General features: G+C 51.2%; 1 protein-coding gene across 2 annotated transcripts in view; it reads right to left on the bottom strand.

The window, feature by feature from the left end:
• IDE (insulin degrading enzyme) overlaps positions 1–16596 on the bottom strand; it is a 1242012-nt gene that overhangs the window by 717007 nt on the left and 508409 nt on the right. The window lies entirely within an intron of this gene.

Raw genomic sequence — 16596 nt, 5'->3', positions numbered from 1 at the left:
TTGCTGTGTCTGTTTTCTGAGAAGGTCTGCAATCTGATTATTTACTCCTGGAAGACGTTCTGCTAAGAGATACATTTTTTGGTGTATAGCCCATTTCCAAATAGCTTGTGCAAGGCGTGATAGTTGGAGAGTGTGTGTCCCGGATTGTTTCTGTAGATAGTACATCGTGGTCATGTTGTCTGTGCGAATTAGGACTGCTTTGCCTATGAGGTGAGTTTAAAAAGCTCTGAGCGCTAGAAACACTGCTAGTAGCTCTAGATCATTTATATGGAGGCTCTTGTACTTTAGACTTCATAGCCCTTGGATTGTGTGATGCTGTAGGTGATCGCCCCAATGAGTGAGCGATGCGTCTGCTGTTAGCACTGTCTGTGGAACAGGGTCGAGAAAGGGTCGCCCTTTGGATACATTTTGTGGGTTCTACCACTGCAGAGAGAGATGGGTGCAGCCCTCTACCAACACTGAATCGGTCAACTGACCCTGAGACTGGTTCCACTGACTATCAGGGCTCCAAAAATCCACTTGCCCGCTCACATTTGCAAGCCAGATTCAATTAGGGCGAGCTATTTTTAGGTCCTACTCGTCCTTTCTGGCGAGTAGGAAGACAAACTGACTTTTGACCTCTGTCTCTGAAAGCAGATGAAATGCGACAAAATAGCAAGATTTAAAGGCATCTTTATTGTGAACAAAGTGAATGAGCAATAAAAATGCCTTTAAATCTTGTTAACTTGTCACATTTGCTCTATTTCTGGAGATGGTCTGTTTTGTTACAGGGAGACTTTTTCTGATGCCACCGTAAGCTAGAAGCAGTTGATAGGCTTTACAGATTTTATGGGGTTTTTACCGGTAAACCTTTACACTGGTTGACATCTAGAGAGGGTAGAGATTTTCTGCAACTGTTTGAGGACTCGGAAAGAATGTTAGTAAAACCACTGGCTTGTTCACATGGAAGTCTGACTACACTTTGAGAATAAACTTAGGATTGGTACCGAGTATAAAAACTGTCTGACTTGAACTGAAGGAGAGGTTCCTTAATGGTAAAGGTGTGAATGCCACTTATTCTTTTGGTAGATGTGAGAGCCACTAGAAGTGCAGTTTTCCACATAAGGTATTTAATTTCGCCCTGTCAATGGGTTCTAATGGTTTTTTCAATAGCTATCCCAGTACTACATTGAGGTACCACAATGGTGGAGGATTTTGTACTGAAGGAAAAGTCTGGAATAGGCCTTTGAGAAACTGATTTACAATAAGATTAGAACATAGAGAAGGCGTATTACTGGATAGCTGAAACCTGGAGATTGCTGCCAGATGCACTCTGATGGAAGAATGTGTCAAACTAGATCTTGCTAGGTGGAGCAGATATGGGAGGATTTGCTCCAGCTGTGAGGTGAGACGGTGGATGTTAGATTCTGCACACAAAAAGCATTTTGTAGGTTCTGTACATTGTGTCTGCTCTTGCTTTGGCCAGCAATTTTCTGCAGTCTACAGAAATGTCTATGTTGAAGAACTCCTGGAACTTAGGAGCCAGACCGATAAGTGGAGTGAAGTCGGATTGGGATGACTGACCTGGCCCAGATTCATGGCAAGCAATGTTGGTATTAGAGTTGAACATGAAGTTGGGGGGCGCTAGAGGGCGCACGAGCGGAATGGCTGCTTGAACGCGCAGCTCCCGCACCTTGGTCAATGATCCTGCTGTTATCTGCTGCCACGGAGTGCCAAATCTCCTGATTTCCACGTCGCCTGCAGAAGGTGTCACACCCTACAATCGACCCAAGTTTGGTGGCGCTCAGGCGCTCGCACCTCGAGCTACGGACGCTTGAAGATCCAGCGGAGATCACACTGGAGCTGACGGATCGCGGTGGCCGGCTGCGGCGATCTACGCAACACCGGGGTTGACCACGAGGATCTGGGCCGTGTGCCGGACGGATGGCGGCCTGCTGCTGAGACCTCGTGTGCGGACCTGGCTGGGCGGTAAGAGGCTGTCACCCCACCCGTGCAGAGCCCCCCCCCCCTCTACCACTACTGCCCTCGCTCCTGGGGCTTTGGACTGACCCGCTACTGGCTGCTGGTGGGGGCTGCGGCGAGGCCCGTGTCCTGGGTCCGTGTGGGTGCCCACGACTGCCTGGGACTATTGGCGGTACGGCAGGTCCCTGCAGCATACCGGATTTGTAGCTGCGTGTTGCGCCTGGCCCCCGCAGTGCACGGTGCTGTCACGTTTCATGCCCGGAGCGTCCATTGCGCTGCTGCCCCACCTCTGGACCCTGGGTGGCCCTGCGGACTGCTGCGCCGCCGACTGCTGTCACGGAGGGGACCCTGCTCCTCTCCCGGCTCTGCTGTGGCCTCGCACCTCCTCTGGGGACCCCGGCACACGGAAGACTCACGCTGCACCTTCCCTAGGGGGCTCCTCTTCTGCCACCTCGCTCCACCGGTGCCCTGCCGCTCTCTGAGTCTACCCGCCTGGGCCATTGGCGCCTCCACTGACCTGCGCATAGAGGCCCGGAGCCTCCCCTGCCTCGACGCCTCCTTCTGCACAGCCTCACGGCGCTTTGGATCCACACAGGTCTCCTGTACCCCTGAGCCCGCCTTTGTATTGGCCCTTGCTGTCCCACTGTGGCACCTGCGAAATCGCTACCCTGCTACAGTCGCCTCCCACTGGGGTACCCTGACACGCCGCCACGCTCCACGGCGCACAGGTGCGAGGACAGCTAACCACCATGGTGCGGCCTGAACATCGGCAGGCGAAGCTTAGCTTTGGAGGCGCAAAAAAAGGAGCGAAATCGGTACAAGCGGATCCTGTACCTAGCGCATCGTCCCCACAAGCTACCGGCTCGGCTACTGCGGGCGTTGATCTGACCAACTTAATACAGGAGATGCGGCAGGGGTTTGCCACGGTGGTTGAGAAGGTGGATGGGGTCACTGCTCGACTGGACGCGCTAGTGCACAAAGTTGATCGTCACGAAGAGCGCATCACAACTGCGGAGCAACGTATATCCGACACTTCAGACATTACCGCGACCCACACGACGCAACTGAGCAGGATGGACAACTTGCTTAGGGTCATAGCGGCTAAAAATGAGGAATTGGAGGCTCGCAGCCGCCGGAATAACATACGGGTCACCAATGTGCCGGAGTCCACAGACACGGGCAGGATGGAGCTATACATCGAGAAGTTGCTCAGAGGCTCGCTCGGCGAGGATGCCTTCTCGCCACAATTTATCGTTGAGAGGGCCCACCGCTCCCTGGCACCTGTGCCCAAGCCTGGGCTCCCACCGAGGCCCATAATAGCTCGTCTCTTGAATTACCGTGACCGGGATACTGCGCTTCGGGCGGCCCGGACTCAGAGGTCGCTGCATTACAATGGTGTGACGTTCTCCATTTACCCAGACTTCACGCCCATGGTCCAGGAGGAGCGACGCAAATTCCTTCCGGTAAAGAAAAAGTTGCGAGAGGCCCAAATAGACTATGCGCTCTTGTATCCTGCGAAACTCCGAGTCACGCACCAGGGCACACAAAGATTCTTCACTAATCCGCAAAAGGTTGAAGACTTCCTGAAATCGCTTCGAAGGTCCCAGCGGGATGGTCGAGCTGATGATGAAGGTCATGAAGAGGCAGACTAATCCTCATCACCCTGGAACGGCTAACTGATGCCTTGTGCTGCTCCGTACGCCTTATCTACTCAGGATGGTTTTCTTTACACGGACTGCTGCACGGACACTGGGTGGATTGCGGATGATGGACATGCGCTGAACCTGCACCCCTGTGGTAACGTAAAACCAAGGTCCACTTTTCTGACCCTAGTCTCCCCCGAGGGCGGCACAGTGATGGAGCTCAGGGTCAGGGAGTGGCTGTGCGCACTCTATGTGTTACCCCTATTGGGTGATCCCCTTTACCTTGCTAATGATTGAGTTTTTGCTGTTGCGGGATTTGGGTGGGGAGGGATGGGGGAAGGGCTGTTGGGTGGGAGAGATCGGCTTCTGGCATGATTGGGATGCTGGGGTGGGTGGGGGGTGGGGATGTTTCAAGAGGCAATCATTGACTACACTTTCCACGTGGACATTATTCTGGTGTGTGCACCGTTGCTGGTTGGGCGGGGGTGGCTATGTTATGCTGCCTGTCTTGGCGCTGCTATGTTATCTTACTGATCTATCCATGGCGGCTCTGTCTGCATGTGTTCTGCTAGCCTGCTTGTCCAGTAATGCATGGGGGCTGTACAAACTGTGTATATTTCCGATACCTGGACTACACTCTGGCACTGTCGGGGAGGGGGAGGTTGCATTTTGCGGCCCTCTGGGGCCCTCCTTTACTCGTCGTTGTTTTGCCCATGGCTGATTTAAATGCGAATGCGCAATTGACATGTTTATCCTGGAATGTCCGCGGACTGAATAATGCTAGGAAATGCCGTAATGTTATTGCCTACCTCGATAGACATCATGTGCAGCTGGCCATGTTACAAGAGACACATCTGCCCGCACGGGGTGGCGCCACTTTTGCAAAGAAATGGGCTGTACACCGTATCTTTTCCTCTTATTCGACTTATGCCAGGGGGGTGGCAATTCTTGTTGCCCGCAATGTGTCTTTCCAACCATGTGGGGACATGTCGGACAGAGAAGGCCGTTATGCTCTATTATGGGGCAGACTAGGCCGTGACCTGTATCTGTTTGTATCCGTATATGCACCTAATATTGATTCACCTGCCTTTTTCACCACTCTGTGGGGTCAGATAGTGGCTGTTGGGGCGCGACACATAGTATGGGGTGGTGATTTCAACCTGGCATTGATACCCATGTTAGACAGAGCGGATGGGGTTGGCTCCTATAAGCCGAGGGCCAGGGAGGCACTGGGGGGAGTCATCGAGGAGGGTGGACTTCTAGATATATGGAGACACTCACATCCTAATGGAAGGGAAGGTACACATTTCACCTCTCATACTGGGACATGGGCACGCCTGGATTACTTCTTAGTCACTAGGATGGTCGCTGCGGACTTAGTGGGGGCTACTCACCTGCCTAGAACCTACTCTGATCACAGCCCTGTACTTTTACGATTCCGTATCCCTGGGTGGGATGCTCCCCGGCCGCAGTGGCGGTTACGCCCTGCTGTACTTCTTGACAACCTGTTTTGCACTGAACTGGGGGAAGAGATAGCGGACTTCTTTTCCAGAAACAAGGGGACGGTTGACTCGGTTGAGACCATTTGGGAGGCGTTTAAGGTCACTGTCAGGGGGTACTGCATATCTAAGAGCCACGGGGTACTACGTGATATTCTGCACTCCATTACCACACTGGAGAAGGACTTACGGTCCCTGGAACTCCGCATGACATCAGACACTGACCCCGGCCTGCAGGCCGCCTTTAGGGAGTCACTATCAAGGTATGAGGAGGAGGCTGCCAGGGAAGCGAAGTACCGGGGCAAGCATTGGACAGCCCGTAAATACTGTGAAGGCGATAGGCCCGGGAAGGTACTGGCCACACTCACGCAACCCTCACATATGCACCACACCATATTGGAAATCACCGACACCGCCGGTACCACTGTGCGTGACCCTGATGCAATATTACACACATTCGCAATGCACTACTCCTCATTATACACCTCCACTGCGGAGGCGGATGCGCCCTATGCATCATACCTCAACGATGTGGCGTTATGCTGGCTCAGCGATGGGGACAGGGAGTTTCTGGCTGCGCCCTTCGAGCTCGAAGAGGTGCGTGAGGCAATTATGTCCCTCAGGAATGGCAAGGCCCCGGGCCTTGATGGCATACCTGCCGAATTTTATAAAGCCTACATTGATGTTATGGCGCCAGTGCTTCGAGAGGTGTTTACGGAATCCCTTGCTGATGGTATTCTTCCCCGCTCTATGCGCGAGGTGGTGATCACCTCCCTCCTAAAGCCAGATAAAGACCCCACATCATGCGATTCTTACCGCCCGCTCTCCCTCCTAAACTGTGACGTCAAGATCCTTGCCAAGGTGCTAGCCACTCGACTATCGCTCCTTATGACCAGACTTGTATTGCCTGATCAGTCTGGCTTTGTGGCGGGCAGATCTACGTCCCACAATCTTCGCACCCTCTTCTCCTTGCTCCGCACAGTTCACCCTGACACCCCAGTGGCAGCTGTATTCCTCGATGCCACCAAGGCTTTCGATTCTATTGAATGGCCTTACCTATTTTCGGTACTGGCTAGCATGGGGTTCCCTAAGCTATTCCTGTCCTGGGTCCGCCTCTTGTACACGGATCCCACGGCCAGGGTGCTGATTAACGGACGCCTGTCGCAGGCCATCGCGCTCACGAGGGGCACTCGGCAGGGATGCCCGCTCTCTCCCCTGTTATTCGCCATCGCGGTTGAGCCTCTTGCCTGTCGCCTACGGCAGCTGAATCGAACTGGTGCTGTGCAATGCCTGCAGCGGCAAATTGACGTATCGCTCTATGCGGATGACATCACGCTGTACGTCAAGCATCCTGAGACACATCTGAATCCCCTACTTCGGGAACTTATTTTATTCGGCGGTATGTCTGGAGTCCACATAAACTGGACCAAGTCGCAATTTTTCCCACTAACGGATGCGGTGTGCGACTTCCCCCTTGATTACCCGTTGGAGTGGTGCAGTACGGATCTCCGCTATCTGGGAATCCGCATCTCTCGTGACAAGGACGAGACACTGCGTTCCAATTATGGAGTTGCCATGACCAAATTAACTGCCTCCATCGACAGATGGATCACGTTACCACTCTCTATGGCCGGGAGGGCCTCGCTCATAAAAATGGTGGTCCTACCCCGCTTTCTGTACCTTTTCCTCAATGTCCCTTACTTCCCTGGGGCTTTCTTTTTCAAAACGCTTCGGACGGAGTTACGCAGGCTTTTCTGGGGAGGCAAGAGCCCCCGGTTAAAATGGTCGACGCTGATCCTTCCCTATGAAAAAGGAGGTTTTGATGTCCCTGATTTTGAGGCATACTACCAGTGCGCACAGGCGCAATTCGCCTACCACTGGATGGCTCCTACCCCCTTTATGCCACACATAGCGGTCGAAGACTGGATCGTGCACCCAATCCCGCTCAATGGGCTGCTGCACTGTCCTGAGGCGTCCATAACCACGCCGAATACCTCGGTTTCCTGCACTCTGGACGCGTGGCGCCGCATGGCTAAAAGCTTATCATGCCCATTGATCTACTCGCCCAGGTTACCGCTTGCCTACCACCCGGAGCTCACATTGTTATCGGAAACGGGCTTCCGACGTCTTTGTGATACACTACGTGTCACCTGTTGGGGCGATCTGTTTCATGAGGGTCGTTTCAAGTCGGTTGACCTGTTCTTCAAAACGCATGAGCGCACCCCCCTCGAGCTCTTCTATTACATCCGCTTGCGTGCAGGGATGAAAGATATTTTACCTGATTATCCCATTGAGCCCGAGACCCTCCCTCCGCTGCACTTCTTATTAGGGTCACAGGACGGTGCACATCTGGTCTCTGGACTCTACCGTCAGCTCCGCAGTGCTGCCCCTGATCCGGAATCCGCTGCTCGAATGCGCTGGTCTGCTGAGCTTGCGACTGAGGTGTCGGACGACCAATGGCACTATTGCTGCGCGCTCACTTCCCGTATATCTGCCAGTAGCAGGTTGAAAATTATCCACTATAAATTTCTTCAACGAGTGTACTACACGCCGGTGCGGAAACTTAGGTTCGGACTGGCGGATAATGACCGATGCGAGCGCTGTCATGCTGACCATGCTGATTTTCTCCATCTGGCATGGGAGTGTCCCCAGGTGGCTCACTACTGGCGACAAGTGCTGGAAGCTCTTGCTGAAATGACAGAGGAGGTGGTTCCTGCGGACCCCCTGATGGCCCTCCTAGGGTATACGATGCAGATGCCCAGAGGCTGCAGGAAATTCATCGACACTGCCTTACTCATGGCCAGGCGGCGGGTCGCGTGCCGGTGGGGCAGAGGAAGGGCGCCCAAATTCAAAGACTGGCTCAAGGACTTGATATACTGCCAAGACCAGCATGCTACCTTTGCTGAACTGCTGCCTCTCTCGTGTCGTCCCAGAGACATCTGGGAGCCGCTTGTGCACTATCTGCTCGCACGCCCGGATGACGGCGTTTGCCCGGACGGGCAGCCTGACGTCACTTAAGAACCCGGACTATGCTCTAGACCCAGCCTGACGTCTCGTCTGGGCTGGCTTGATTTCCTTGCCCGAGCCCCCGTGTACCCCTGAATGGTCATTGACCTTGTGGGCTGTCCTGCCTTGGCCTGCTCACCGCCCCTCCCTCTCTGCAAGTGTAAACTCTACACTACACTCACTGCATGCTCTTACACCTTCAGCGGATGATGCTCCAGGGTTCCCTACACCTGTCCACGACCGACCTCTGTTGGTCCCTCTTGTATCGGGTCATGCACTCTGAACACGAGATCTCACACTCACCTCTGCCTGCCTGGATCGCCACGCCAGAACTCTATCACTGATCCTATTATACGGTCATGCATTGCCTTTTCGTTGTTACCTAGTTGGGATGTTTTTGTGTTACTGTTTATGAATCTCAACGAAATGGAGAGAACCTTCTCTCGCAAAAAACCCTGTTCAGCTGCTGCTCATCCTTGCTACCCCACGCCACCAACTGCCGAACAAGATTACCGTATGTGTATGTTTGCCGCCGGGCCCCCGGGATGCCGGCTGTATGGCTGTGTACAGACCTCTCCATTCTGCTGCCGGCCTCCGGGTTGTGGGCGAAGCAAGCTGTGTGCTGTACTTTTTCTCATACAATAAAGCAGATTTGAACCCCGAAAAAAAAAAAAAAAAAAAAAGAGTTGAACATGAAGTTGTTCTGAGAGGAGCAGGAGCTCCGTGCACCAGAACTGCCTGGGCCCTTTAGGTGGTATAAGGAGAAGTCTGCAGGGCTCTCTCTTTAGTTTGTTGAGCACTCATGGAATCAACAGGATCAGGGGAAAACATAAGCATAGACTTCTAACCAGCTCAGCAAAAATGCATTTCCCCACTTTCCCTGTTGGGGATGCCAGCTTGCCAATAATGGGCATTGTTTGTTGTCTTTCAAAGAAAATAGATCCAGTTTGGGCTTGCCCAACTGGTGGAAAAGATTGTCGGAATGTGCTGGTCTAGTACCCACTCGTGGTAAGGGATACATGTCCTCCTCAGCGAGTGTTGAAAACTCCTGGCACATGTTCTGCTTTGAGCGATATCTGATGTTGAAGAGACCAGATGTGTTGGGCCTCACAAGACTGAACTTGTGAGGGTGTTCCACCTGCTGGTTAAGACAAAACATACTGGTGGTATTTTATGTGCATAGGAGTACCGCCGAGTTTTGTGTCTTGGGGAGAAATTATTTTAGTGTTAATGAGATTGCCTTCAGTTCCAGTTTAATGATGGCGAGCTTTGCGTCGTCTGAATTTCATGTGCTGCTTATTTGAAAGTCCTGGAGGTTGGCACCCCAACTTTCCAGGGAAACATCTATTAATAAGATGCAGTCTGAGATCTGTGCTAGGTATGAGAAACCTTTGGACAGATTTGGAATCTGTGTCCAACAAGACATGGTTACTTTCACTGTTGGAGTTATTTGGATGAGATCGGCGAAGGATTCATGTGCCTGGATTCATGGTTTGTCCAGTTCCTCCCAAAGTGGACGCATTTGTAACCGACCATGTGGAACAAGGTGGATGCAGGAAGAATTCATTCCCAAGAATGATTAGTAGATCTGTACAGAAACAATCATTTTAGCGGACAGTCTGTGAGCTAGTTGCCGAATCTTTACTTGTCTGTCCTGTGATGGAAATGCTTTGTTCAGCATTGTGTCCAAGACTGCTCCCAAGAACGTTAAAGTTGTTGTGGAATACAAGTGATATTTCTGGTAGCAGATAATTCGGCCGGGTGAATTGCATACTGCGAGCAGATGGATGTGGCTGTTGCCGACTGTTGAAATGTAGGACAAATTTGGACTCCTTGTTGTCTGAGATGGGCAGGGACTGTGGCTAGCATCTTTTAAAATTATGGGGGCAGATTTTAGCCTGAATGAAAGGACCTTGATCTGCAAGTGTGTGCCGGCTACTTGGGAAGAGAGGTATTTGCAATGTTTTGGGTGTATCAGAATGTGGAAGTAGGCCTCCTGAAGATCAATCAATCAATCAGGGGTTCTGAAGCGTGCTACTCACCCGTGATGGTCTCAAGGCACGGGGGTGGGGGTTGCAGCTCCGGTCAGCTGAAGAGCCAGGGCTTGAGGCTCTTCCTGAAGGTGTGCAGAGTAGGGGAGAGTCTGATGTTGACTGGGAGCTCGTTCCAGGCTTTGGCCGCGATGTAGGAGAAGGCTCTTCCACCCGCTCTGGTTCTGTGGATGCGCGGCGTTTCTGCCAGGGCGAGGTTGGTGGAGCGGAGGTTCCTTTTGTATACATGGAAGGAGACTCTTTCCTTGAGGTATTTGGGTCCGATGTTGTGCCGGGATTTGTAGGTGTGGGTGAGTAGCTTGAAGGTTACTCTCTTCTTGATGGGGAGCCAGTGGAGATCTCGCAGGTGTTGGATGATGTACTCATGATGTACTCATGTTGTGGGATGCCGAGGACGAGTCTGGCCGCGGTGTTCTTGATGGTCTGTTTGTGTAGCAGGGATTTGTTGATTCCAGTGTAGAGAACGTTTCCGTAGTCCAGTCTGCTTGTTATGAGTGCGTGGGTGACGGTCTTTCTGGCTTCGGGGAGGGGATCCACTTGAAGGTCTTGCAGAGGATGTTTAAGCAGATGGAGGAGACAGCGCTGATCTGTTGGGTCATGGTGAGGGAGGAGTCCAGTATGATGCCAAGGTTCTGAGGGTGCCAAGGGCAGGGGGCCACCAGGCGTTGTCCCATGCAGAGTGGGATGGTCCGAGGACTAGGACTTATGTCTTCTCCAAGTTGAGTTTCAGACAGCTGCTGGTCATCCAAGCTGCTATGTCTTTCATTTCTTCTTGGAAGCAGAGTCTGGTGGTTTCTGGGTCCTTCGTGAGGGAGAGGATGAGCTTGGTTTCGTCGGCGTAGGATACAATGCTGAGTCCATGCTGTCTGACTATGGCGGCGAGGGGGGCCATGTAGATATTGAAGAACGTGGGACTGAGCAATGATCCTTGGGATACTATGCAGTTGATCTCTGTGGGTTTGGAGAGGAAAGGCAGGAGTCTGATCCTTTGGGTTCTGCGGCGAAGAAGGAGCTGAGCCAGTCGAGGGTGGTTCCCTGTATTCCTGCGTCGTGGAGTCTCGCTATGAGGGAGCGGTGGGAAACGGTGTCGAAGGCTGCGGAGAGGTCGAGTAGGATGAGAGCTGCGGTGTGGCCTTGGTCGAGGAGCGTGCGGATGTCATCTGTGGAAGCGAGGAGGGCGATCTTGGTGCTGTGGTTGCTGCGGAATCCGGATTGAGAGGGCTAGAGGATGGAGTTCTCTTCGATGTAGTTTGTCAGCTAGGCGTTGACGATCTTCTCAGTGACTTTGACTGCGAAGGGAAGGAGAGAGAGGAGTCACTAGTTCTTCAGGTCCGTCAGGTCTGCAGAGTGCTTCTTGAGGTGGGGCTTGACTTCTGCAAGTTTCTGGGAAAGTGCCGGATTCGAAGGGGGCATTGATGGCGTATCGTAGCTGGGGCACTATGGCTGCGGCTTAGTGGAAGATGTGGGGAGGGCAGGGGTTCGTGGGGGCTCCAGAGTGGGTGCTCTTCATGGTCGTGGTGGTATCTTCGGTGGGGAACAGGGTCCAGGCGGTGATGGTGGGCTGGCTGTCGTCGCTGGAGGGAAGGGTGATTTCAGGAGTCTGCTCATTGAAGTGCGTCATAGAGGGCTTTGATTTTCAGGTGGAAGTAGGAGCTGAGCTTGTTGTAGAGGAGGGTGTGATGTCTGTGGCTCAGCTGTGGGACTTGGGGAATTGCTGGTTGATATTGAAAAGTTCCTTTGAGTTGCTGGAGTTGGTGAGGATTATGTTCCGGATGATGGTCTCCTTTGTGGATCTTATGTGTTGGTGGTAGTCTGTAATGTGGTTCTTGTAGGTGGTCAGGTCTTCTGTGGTTTTGCGGTTTCTCCATCGTTTTTCCAGAGGTCTGCAAGAGCGTCTGGCTTCTTGGAGGTTGCTGGTGAACAAGGTGGCCTTCAGGGGCGTTATCGGTCAGTGGTGCAAAGGGGTGCGAGCTTGTCTGCGCAGTTGGTGATCCAGTGGATTACTTCCTTGGTTGCAGAGTTAAGAGTTGGTCGAGGTGGGGGGTCGCGGCTGAGGGTGGAGTTGAGGTGCTCCTCTGTTGCCTTGCTCCAGTTCCTTTGAGGAGGGCGAGAAGTGGGTTTGAGGGCGAGAAGTGGGTTTGAGAGTGTTGGCGGTGTTGGAAGAGAAGTGTACGCAGTGGTGGTCCGTCCAGAGGGGCTGCGTGGTGCGGCCGAGGCGGATGTTCCCACCTGCGAAGATGGGGAGAAGGATGTGTCCTACCTTGAGGGTAGGGGTGGTGACTAGCTGTTTCAGTCCGGTGTTGGCGAGGTTGTCCAGGAGGGTGGTGAAGTTGGGGTTGCCGAGGTGCAAGTTCGGATCTCCGATGAGTATGTAGTCCACGGAGGCGATGGTGTGATGAGCTCAGTAATAGTAGTGGCAAACTAAACGCGGTATCCAGGGGTGTCTGTAGGCGAGGATGTGCGAAGGGTGGTTCTAGGGCTGGTCTGGATCTGGAAGTGAAGGTGTTCGATGGTGGCGAAAGAGTCGCTTGATGTGGAGGTGGAGAGTCAGAGGGAGCTCTTATGTGCGATGTCGAGTCCTCTTCCTGGGTGGTTGGGGTGGTCCTTCCTCTGGATCTTGTAGCCGTCGGGAATGGAAGTGGCGATGTCAGGCAGAGGAGGCGTTGGTCCAGGTTTCCGTGAAGAAGGCGACGTCTGGCGGGAGGGAGCGGAGGAGGTCTCAGATCTCTACGGCATGTCTGTGCAGGGGGCGCATGTTGAGGAGGGCTTTGGTGGTGTTGACATCCATCGTGGGGGGCCCGTGGCCATGTGGAGGATGGTGAATGTTCAGCGGCAGTAGAACTGGCCGTGGGTGGTGTTCGGCGTGGACCGCATGCCGTTGTTCCTTCCTTTCTTCCATAGTGACGTCTTATGATCTCTGCTGTTGAGAAGGTGCAAAATGTCCTGAATCATCACCATGCGGAATGACTGCTTCTTTAGAATGTGTTCAAGCGTCGTAGTTCGCGAATTGGACGCAATCTCCTGAGGGCTTTTTGACTAGAAAGAAACAGGAGTAGAATCCCAATCCCTTCTGATGTTTTGGTACACATTTTATTGCTCCTATTTGTAGCACGAAAGAGATCTGTTCTAGGAGCTGGGTTAAGCGAGGGGGAGGTGGTTCAGATGGTGAAGGTGTTTTTGTTTTTTTTGGATAAACTCCAGGGTGTGCCCTTGGGAGCTCACATTGCGCACCCACTTGACGGATGTTTTCTTGGACTACTAATGAAGATGGTTTGAAATTAGATCTCCAAAATGGGCTGGGTGAGGAAAAGGAGTAGCCGACAATATTCTCAGGTCATAGTTTGCTGTTAGAATCTCTGACTCAGGTAGCCAATGTACCTCTTGCTAAGTGTTTATAAGCAGCCGCTGGTGGCTGTCTATACTGCTGCTGTGGACCATAGTTGGGCGGTTTTGAGTTTGGTTTGGCTGATATTGTTGGCTGTATGGCTTGTAACCACCTCTAAAGGAATATGTCCCTCTGGCTCCCTGAAAGGGCTGATTCCTATATTGAAGAGTTACAAGGGACTTTGCAGTATATGTGTCAGCCTTGATAGATTGTAGGGCATCATCCACATGCTTGCCAAACAAGGATTCGCTATCAAATGGCATGACGAGTAATTTACTCTGGATCACCGGACAGAAGGAAGAAGATTTCAGCCATCCTAGTCTGTGGAGAACGGCCGCTCCCACAAGTTGGCTTAAGCCAGTGGCGGTCATATCAGCCTAAATTTGGGAGATACTTTGCTGCTTAACTGTGGTGGCTGCCAAGGTGGAGAAGTTTTTGCTGTCATTATCAAGCCAACAACCACCTCTACATGGAGGAGAGGAAATCGGGGTGGAAGGGTTCTTAGAGCAGCACTGTGCTGCCTGGTATACCACCGAATCTGGTTTAGGGTGCCAATGAGGCAAGTGGGCGAGTCATCGGGAACTTTGCATGATTTATCCAATTTTGGGATAACTCCTGAAACCGTTGCTGGGTTCTGTATGGCTTTAAGGCCCTCCTGCCAAATAAAAATCAATAATAGGGATAGCCCGGACTTCTTAGCATGCTCTTTGAAATCGTAGAGACAACAGTCTGCCCGTTTTGTAAGCACTGGAACTTCAAATATTTTAGCAGCTCTGTGTTAAATTATGAAAATTGACCATGTCTTCTGGTGGCGTGTGTACTGGAGCCACCGGAGGTGGGAATGGCATAGGAATACAATATTTGTCCCACTCACTGGGTGCTGAGACTGTCCTATATTTCTCCCTCTTACCTTCAGTCATCAGGAGATGGAGGATTGTCATCTGGGGGTTGAGCTAGGACAAGCGTGAATTCTGATGGAGGAACGATAGAGGTCGCAAGCAATCATGGTGGTTGCTGTAGTGGTGCAGGAGTTTGCAGGCATTGCAAAGGTAGGTCTTGGCATCTGTGGTATCCAAGTGCAGGCGCAGATGGTAGAAATCCGCGATAATAGTCCTGAAGCATACTTTGCAAGTTTGTTACCAAAGACACAGGCATTGGGACAAAGTTGTTGTTGGTCTTAAACTGAAGAATCCTGTTGATAAGGTTTGGAGTGCTCTCTTGCAGAGTACTAGTCCTGATACATACTGGTCGTCCTCATCCTCAAAATCCTGACATTTGACAAGCAGCTGGGAAAGACTGCTAGCTACTCCAAAAGCACCATCTTTAGACTCTTCATTCTCATCTACGAAGTGCACAGGTGGATATGGTAACACCTTACTAGGAAATGTGTGCAATAGAAGAATTGTTGCATAAGATTTTTCTTTTAGAGGAATCGAAGACAAAGGTGGAAATGTCATTTTTACAGGTGTTGAGTGCATAAATGACAAAGGTTTCTTCGTCGACAGCATTGTAGATGGTACCGACGTCGACGTCATTAGTTCCGATGTCACTGGCAACGGTATCATAGTCAAAGAGTCCATCTCCAACTGTATCGCTGCTGAATGCATTGTAAACAGTAATGATAATTGTGCCGGTAAAGGCTGTGACGTCGACGGGACCTCCATAATCAAGAGACTGAGAGGGCTAGCGTTTAATGATCCTGGCCCTGATGTCTTTGTCGAAGACAGCGCTGACGAGATGATGATCATGGGTGATTTTTTTCCGGATTTCTTCACCGACAGCAGTGATTGTGAAGCAATTTTTGGCAAAGCTTCTTTTAGGGAAGGAGTAGTAGGTTCTGAATGAAACTTTTACTGAGGCAGTTTTTCTATATTTGTAGGAGGAAGGAAGGACCTCATGCCTCTTTTCATCCCCAGAAGTAGTATGTTTAGGTTTCTTAACAGCCTTTGAAGGCGGTCCAGAGGCGATTTTTTTCTTTAGATGCAGTCTATTTTAGAGATGATTAAGTCAGTGAATACTGATCACTATCCTCCTCAGAGAATGGGCACTCCTTATGTTTTAGCTTCTGTAGCCACAGCAAAAGTCTACCTTCCCTGTCTAAAAGAGTTTTTTTGAGAAAAGGTACAACACATTTTGCAGTCTCTCACCTTATGGTCTAGATAAAGGCAATCAATGCAGTCTTTATGTGAGTCAACCGAGTGGAGCCTCTTCTTTCCACACGACTCACAGGATCTAAAAAGTCCTTTTCTAGGAAGTTGGGACATGTTGTCCTGTCAGTATATGCAGGTATTGAAAGGAATCTTCTCGTAAGTAAATTCCTTAGAAAAACACTCAGCAAAAGAAATCTGGGCAGAGTTGAAAGAGGACTCCCTACACACGACATGCAGTAGAAAATCTGTTGGGAGTGTTCTAGAGGGTGCTGTTGCCCGATTGGCTAAAGGATGTAGTTTGGTCCTTTTTTTAAAAGGACATTGATAGATAGATTCTGTCTATTGTAGCGATACACATTGCTTTATTATAGTACCGTGGGACTCCCACTTTGACGACAGATGAAAGATCCAATATTGGAGAAGTTTAAATTCCTGATGGCCTATGGCAGTTTGTGTACAACCCTGCCTGGAACCTTTACTTGGCTGCACAGCTTAAGTATGTGGCATACGGCTGTCTAATGATGTGCCTCACTGCATAATGGAAATCAAAAAGGGCAAGATCCTAACAAGCACTCATGTACTCAAAGGCCAAAGTGTTTAAAGAGAGAGTGCATGGGGATAACATGCAATGGAAAGGGGTGTGAGAGGACGAAAGTAAGAGAGGAGTCCAGGGCCTTAGTTGTCACTAGGCCCATATCACCTTGTAGGAGTAGACTGGCAGGGAAACATTAAATGGAGGGGGTATATGTCGGACTGAGCCTTAAGCTGGACATAAATAAAGTTCAGCATGCCAGTCCACTCAGCAGGCAAAAACGATTTCCACCATTTACTTAAGAGTCATTAGAAACAAAGTCAAACTTTCAATGCGCAGAAAGCGAATTCAACATGGGACTGAAGTTA

This window comes from Lissotriton helveticus, chromosome 5_1 (assembly GCF_964261635.1).
Source record: "Lissotriton helveticus chromosome 5_1, aLisHel1.1, whole genome shotgun sequence".
Classification (NCBI taxonomy): Eukaryota; Metazoa; Chordata; class Amphibia; order Caudata; family Salamandridae; genus Lissotriton; species Lissotriton helveticus.
The sequence above is the reverse complement of the archived record's forward strand: the minus strand, read 5'-3'. Positions and strand labels throughout refer to the sequence as shown.